The 7167-nt window shown below is 44.0% G+C and overlaps 1 long non-coding RNA gene across 1 annotated transcript; it reads right to left on the reverse strand.

Annotated features, from left to right (window-relative positions):
• Positions 1–240: 240 nt before the first annotated feature.
• On the reverse strand, positions 241–7118 carry LOC129632978 (uncharacterized). Its single transcript, XR_008704782.1, has 3 exons — positions 6249–7118; positions 5890–6017; positions 241–519 (listed from the first exon to the last, which is right to left on the reverse strand). It is a non-coding gene; the product is annotated as an uncharacterized LOC129632978 (long non-coding RNA).
• Between the last annotated feature and the right edge of the window lie 49 nt (positions 7119–7167).

Raw genomic sequence — 7167 nt, forward strand, 5'->3', positions numbered from 1 at the left:
GAATACCTGGGGCTTCCCTGGTGGCTCAGTGGTGAAGAACGCACCTGCCAATGAAAGAGACGCGGTCAAGAAGATCTGCCGGGGAAGGAAATGGCAACCCACTCCAGTATTCTTGCCTGGAGAATCCCATGGACAGTGGAGCCTGATGGGCTACAGTCCATGGGATCACAAAAGGTTCAGACATGACTTAATGACTAAACAACAACAACAGAATACCCACCTGGTAATATCTTTAGCAATAAAGACGTAATTACTTCACATAATGTAAAGTCTGGAGGAAAGCAGTTGTAGATTTGAAACTAGCAGTTAGCGGCAGCACAGGCTCTTTGCATCTTTGCACCATGGCAAGAAGCACTTTGGCTTTTGTCCTTTCACAACTCTAGACGCTATGGTCTAAAGCAGGAGTTTTCTTTTATTCAGAAGAGAAAACCCTTTTCAGATGACGTGTCCTCCTCCATCACCACACCCAGAAGATTTCCTGTACATGTCATTGTTCAGAACTATGTCTCGTGAACTGCCCTTCAAGGAAAACCGAGAAAGTGATCATCTGCTAAGGGGGAACAGAATAAATATAACTGGCTTAGTCAATTAGCCATCCCCTTGGGCTCCACTCATCGATACCCCAAATTAGATTACCTCTCTTCTGTTGACAGAGTGGAAGGGAGGAGTTCCATTGTATGGGTAGCCAACAGTATTTTCCAGGGATACTGCCTTTCCAAAGCCATCTTTCTTGGAGGGCTAGAGCAGTGTTAATGGTAGTAGAGAGACCTATGCTTCAAAGCAGTTCCTTGACCCAGATCCAGAGTCTTGCAATTTCTCTCTTGCAAAGAGCTGCCCTGCCTTTAGCGCTCAGTTGCTGAGTCCTTGACAGCATCTCCCTAACACACACTCACAACCTCCCATGAATGACAAAGAGCCAAAGCTTTCCAGCAATGCAGCAGTTTCAAATGTATACTTGGAAACAAAACATTTTCTCAAGGGACCATCATTCTACTGAGCTGTAACTGCCAACAAAACAGACATTATCATTCACTATAGCTTTAGGCCCTAAACCTCTTGGAACCAGTTTCAAACATTATTATTTTTTTTTTCTTCAGATTGCAGTCTTTACTGTTGTAAATATACCATCCAGTTAGTTTTTCCAGAACAAAGAGAAGTATATGCACCTCTCTACTTTTTGCCCACACTAAGCTGCTAGATGCTTTGAAATGGTAGTTTTCCAGCTTCCTTGTCAAGGTTTCAAAAGTCTTAGGTTCAAGTTTCAGCCAGGGATCTAGCACTTACTCTGTCTATCCCCTGCTTGTAGCAATTTCTGAGAAAAAAAAAAAAAAGCAGCAGCTCTTAAGAAATTGGCCTAGGAATGGGATCTCAGCACTGAAGTGTTGGCAAAAGGTTTACATCTCTTTCTTCATCATCTGTTTAGTGATCCTTGTAATTAAATAGTACAAAGGAGTGTATGACACATTAAAAAAAGTTGATAGAAGTCTATCGAGTTCAATTTGTGTGTGTGTATATGTGTTAGTCTACATAAACCGAATGATTTAGGAGGACTTTAAACAAGATGTAGAGTTTGAACTATGGGTAGGTTTTGGCCAATGGAGATTGAAAAAAAAGTGGGCATTCCTGGGGTGGGGAGGGATGTTTAAAATTAATATGCCTCAAGGTAGACACAAATAGGAGATATGGGTGGGCAAGTAAGTTAGGACTGAACAGTGGACAGAGTTTAATCATATTATCCAGGGTAGAAGTATTAATAGTTTAGATAAATCCACAAATAATTTATCTTTAGCATTTCAAGCTTTTCTGTTTTCTGTTGATGGTGGTTATTACAGTTATTGTGGTGGGCTTCTTAGGAAAAACTTGAGCTATGTGTATTCAACCATTTCATTTCTCCTATCCAGTTTCTACATGTGATCTGGATCTTGAGCTGCTGCTGCTGCTGCTAAGTCACTTCAGTCATGTCCGACTCTGTGCAACCCCGCAGACAGCAGCCCAGCAGGCTCCCCCATCTCAGGGATTCTCCAGGCAAGAACACTGGAGTGGGTTGCCATTTCCTTCTCCAGTGCATGAAAGTGAAAAGTGAAAGTGAAGTCGCTCAGTCATGTCCGACTCTTAGCGACCCCATGGACTGCAGCCTATCAGGCTCCTCTGTCCATGGGATTTTCCAGGCAAGAGTACTGGAGTGGGGTGCCATCGCCTTCTCAGGGATCTTGAGCTAGTTGCCTCTAAAACAACAAATGCTGAATTCAAATGAATCAGAAGTTTTGCAAGATCTGATTCTTTCACATTATCATTCATATCAGTGAAGGAAAATGGGGCTATAACCTGAATTGTCTTGAACTTTCTCCAATTAGTATTGTATTAAATACTTTATATTGCCTTGTATTAAAAAGGAGATTTTAGCACCTTCTGATCTTTTCTATGCATGTATTCTGAATAGAAAGGCTTCCCAGGTGGCACTAGTGGTAAAGAACCTGCCTGCCAATGCAGGAGACCTAAGAGACGTGGCTTCAGTCCCTGGGTTGGGAAGATCCCCTGGAGAAGGGAATGGTTACCCACTCCACTACTCTTGCCTGGAGAATCCCATGGACAGAGGAGTCTGGTGGGCTACAGTTCATAGGGTCACGAAGAGCCAGACATGACTGAAGCGACTTCACACACACACATTCTGAATAGAATCCTCCAAATGTACTACTACAATATTTTAATAATTCTTAAGCATCCTTTTAGTTTAGAGGGGGGATTAAAAAATGGGTTGACTGTTACAGGCATGAGTCAGTTTTCCACCTTTCCGTTTTCTTTTTTAAGAAAGTTCGACAATATGCATAGAAACATGCAATCCTTGTCTTCTGATGAAAGGCAGTTCCTGGCTTCTACTGGCTGAGTTTAGCCTCATTAGAAAATTTGGAAAATTGGATTCCATGTGTCAGCAAACTGATTGTTCCTTAAAGCATTTGAAAAACCAGTGAGGGGGGTGAGGTGGGGGTGATGGAATCAGACACATGGGAGAGGATATATGGATCCTGAAACAAGGCTTTGAGAAATCTTTATTCACACAAGACCAAATGTGTGTTTACTGAAAACAACACATGGAGAGGATGGGGAGCTAGAAATTGCTTTGTTAAGCTAAAACTTGGGAAATATTGTAATTGAAGATCCACCTGGTGTGTTCAAAGCAGAATATAAAAGCCTCTTGAGCAGCAACTAGCTTCTCCTCTCTGGAGATCAATTTACATGTATGAACATAGCTGAGTTGGCTCAGTGATATCCAAATTAAACCATAGTTTTGGTCTCAGCCATCATACCCTCTTTCACTCAGTCTCTGTCTCTCTGTCTTTCTTGATCTCTCTCTCTCTCACACATACACAGTTTTGATGGGTATTTTGATAGACTGAATAATGGCTTCAAACACGTTCCTATTCTAATTCCTGATATCCTTGAGTATTACTTTACGTTGTAAAAGAGATTTTGCAGATGTGATTAAAAATCTTGAAGTGGGAAGATTGTTCTGGATTATTCAGCTGGACCATAAAAGCAATCACAGGACCCTTATAAGGGGGAGGCAGAGGAAGATTTGATAGGAGGAGGCAGTGTGAACATAGAGGCAGAGACTGTAGTGATGCTGCTACAAGCCAAGGCATGCTGGCAACTACCAGAAACTGGAAGAGGCAAGCATTTGATTCCCCCTTAGAGCCTCCAGGGGGAGTCCAGGCCTGATGATACCCTGATTTTGGCCCAGTGAACCTGATTTTGGACTTGTGGCTTCCAGGAGTGTGAGAGAATAAATTTCTGTTGTTTTAAGCCACCAAATTTGTTGTAATTTGTTACAGTAGCAAAAGGAAATCAATACGGATAAATAGTAGAGTAATACCTTAAATAGCAGAATTTAAGGCAAAAATCATATATAGATACACTGACCTGAAAATCACTTAAGCATGTACCACATAGGACAACAAGTATAGTAAGTTTTCCCCCAGAAGTGGAACAAAGTGTTTCTTCAGTTGAGATGCCAAATGCAGTGGTGAGCTTGTGTTGCAGGAAAAATACTTCTCTTTAAACATTAGCCTCCTTAACCTGGGAACCAAGTTCCCCTGAGAGAGATGCAGGTTTGTATCTCCCATCTGCATAATTGACTGCCACCCAATGATTCAAAATAGGAGAGAGAGATTGAAAATAGGAGTGAATTGGCGGTGGCAGCACATTCCCTCACAAGACATGCAGGGGAGATCCAAGAATTCTTCTATACTGTTAAAATCGCCTGCTTCATTCCTGTACACCCCACTTGTCTCATGATTATGGAAACCATAGAGACCTCTTTTTCTTTTTACCCAGACAACTTGGCAGCCTACAGTGGTACTGTTCCTCTTTCTACAACCTCGAGGTTTCTCTCCTTTTTTTGCCATAGCAAAAACTTCACTCTCGCCTAAGGACACTGACCCCTCTGCAGCCCTTTGGGGTTAATTTCCCACTCCCCATGTACCTCGGGTTTCTGAGGAAGGATGCTACAGTTACCACATTGTTGCTGCCCTGTCCAGACCTCCCTGCCCCTCCGGGCCGCTGTGCCATCCCCCCACTTCTCTGAGTATTGCTGCCGACAGCTTGCAACTGCTCCCTTCTGAGAACTGCCCTAGGAAGTGTTTCTCAGAGTGTGGTCCCTGGACCAGCAGCAACAGCATCACCAGGCAACTGGTTTAAAATGCAAATATTCAAACCATACCCAACCTATGGAGTCAGAAACTTGGGATTGGGTCTAGCTGTCCGTTTCCAGTGTACAGTAAAGTTTGACAACTACAGCCTGAGGGTGAGTGGAAATCCAACTCAGAAATGTCCACGATGATACATCTTCCCTTCAGGGATGTCGGTAGCCAGTGGCTGACTGAGTCAGGGAGAACAAAAGGCTGCTAGCCCCTTAGCCTTGATAGGGGACAACTCTGCGATGCCATTCAGGCTCCACAGCTCCCCACTGGGATCAGGCTGAGGCTGGAATTGAACTGAACCTGTATCTTGGCCAAAATTCTTCCTGCCCTTTTCTGCAACCGCATTGCCTAAAGTGGTGTTATTGGTTGAATTGTGTTTTCCCAAAAAGAGATAGTGAAGTCCTAACCCCCAGTAGCTCAGAATGTGACCTCATTTAGAAAGGCTTGTTGCAGATGTAACCAGGTAAACAAGGTCATATTGGAGTACAGGGAGTCCATAATCTGATACGAGTGGTGTCCTTAAAAGGTGAAGACACAGGAACACAGAGAGAGTGCCATGTGAAGATGGATGCAGAGACTGAAGCGATGCATGTATAAGCCAAGGAATGCCAAGGATTGTCAATCATCACCAGAAGCTAGGAAAGATTTTCCCTCCGAGTCCTGAGAAGAAACCAACCAGGCCAACAACTTGAGCTCAGATTTTAGCTTCTTGGGGTATGAGAGATTAAAATTCCCGTGTCAAACCATATAGTTTGTGGCACTTTGTGATGGCAGCTCTGGGAATGAATAGAAGAGGTTTCATCTAAGCTCATGACTTTACTGACCCTCTTGCCCAAGAATCCCTGCCTCAGGTTCTGCTTCTAGGAACACGACCCAAGGCAATGGGAATTTCCTTATTTTTCACTAGGATTTCCACCTTCTTGCAAAACACCCTGTTCCACTGAGGCTCCTGCATGCGGCTACACCATCTTCTCTCTGAACCTGTTAGTATTGAAACAGTTTTAGTAAACTGGTTGAACCAGCTAGGTGCACTCCCTTAATTGTTTCTCTGCCAAATGGCCTTTTAAACACACTCAGCTGTATTTCCCTGACCTTCTCCTGAGAGTATCTCGGGCTCCCCAACTTTTCTGATCACATGTGGCTAACAAAGCAGTCTTATTTTAGGGTTTTAAAAAGTCCCATCAATACATACGTCACTCATTTAGTTCAAAGCTGTCCCTCTGTCTCATCGGGAGACTGCTCTGAGATTCTGCAGGAGGGTGTCACAGAAAGGGCGAGAAGTCTTGTCCTCTAGCTTTTCCTGCACTCTCTTTGCTGCTGCTGGCTTCCCCAAGACAGGGAGAGGAAGGATTAGAAAATATTTCTCAACCTCAGAACTATTGGCATTTTGATCTGCATAATTCTTTGCTGTGAGGGCTGTTCTGTGTGTTATAGGATGGTTAGCAAGGTCCCTGGGGATGTGGGGAGGTTGTGGGGAGAAATTGTCCTCCATTGAGAGCCGCTAGATTAGAGGGGAAGAGCAAATTCTTTGTTAACCATTGCAAGTATTACCTGGCCATCGGTCCTTCTGTCTTGAAGGCCTATAATTTATTGCTGGTTGTTTCTGTTGTTGAGTGCTTTCATCTGCTCTTCAGAAACACCCCACCAATGCCACTCAGCAGACCTCCTACTGCGCATTCCTTGCCAGGGAATGCCCTCTCTGTCTGACACCCCCGCCCCTTCCTCTGATGGACATCCCCAAGACCTGTTCTGCTGGGGTTGCCTTCTTCTAGCAGGCAGCTTTCTTGGGTGGAGTCCTTTTGAGAAGTCTCATTCTCAGCTGCTTCAGCAAGAATCAGTCTGCACCCCAGTGACTGCACCTCACCATGTCATTATAGACAGCTCTTTCAGCAACCATTTCCTCTCAGATGTCTCCAGGTAAGAATCAGGCCTTTGTCATTCTTCAACTCTAGGGACAGGCATCGATATGTCCTAAGAATTCTCATCACTCTGCTGAGGTATTCATTTTCTATGGCTGTGCAGCCACAGGCTTAGTGACACAAATTTATTATCTCTCGGTTTTCATGAGTCAAAAGTCCAGGTAGGGGGTTTGTGGGAGCCCTCTGCTCAGGGTCTCACCAGGTTGAAATCAAGGTGTTGACCAGGGCTGCAATTCTCATCTGAAATTCAGGATCTTTTTTCAAGCTCATTGCTTATGGAAAGAATTCATTTTCTTGCAGCTGTATTGCTGAGGTTCCCATGTTCTTGTCCGCTGTCACCTGGGGATCACTCTCAGCTTATAGGGGCCACACATAGTTCCTGGCCATTTGCCCCCATAGACAGTTCACAACATGGCTATTTACTTTCTTCCAGAGAAGCAACAACACATCTCAGATCATTAGACCCCCTTTTAAGAGTTTACCTGCTTAGGACAGGCCCACCCAGGATAATCTCCCCTTTGATGAATTTGTCTGAAGGTAGGAACTTTAAT

The sequence above is a fragment of the Bubalus kerabau genome, chromosome 18 (genome assembly GCF_029407905.1).
Source record: "Bubalus kerabau isolate K-KA32 ecotype Philippines breed swamp buffalo chromosome 18, PCC_UOA_SB_1v2, whole genome shotgun sequence".
NCBI classification, from domain to species: Eukaryota; Metazoa; Chordata; class Mammalia; order Artiodactyla; family Bovidae; genus Bubalus; species Bubalus kerabau.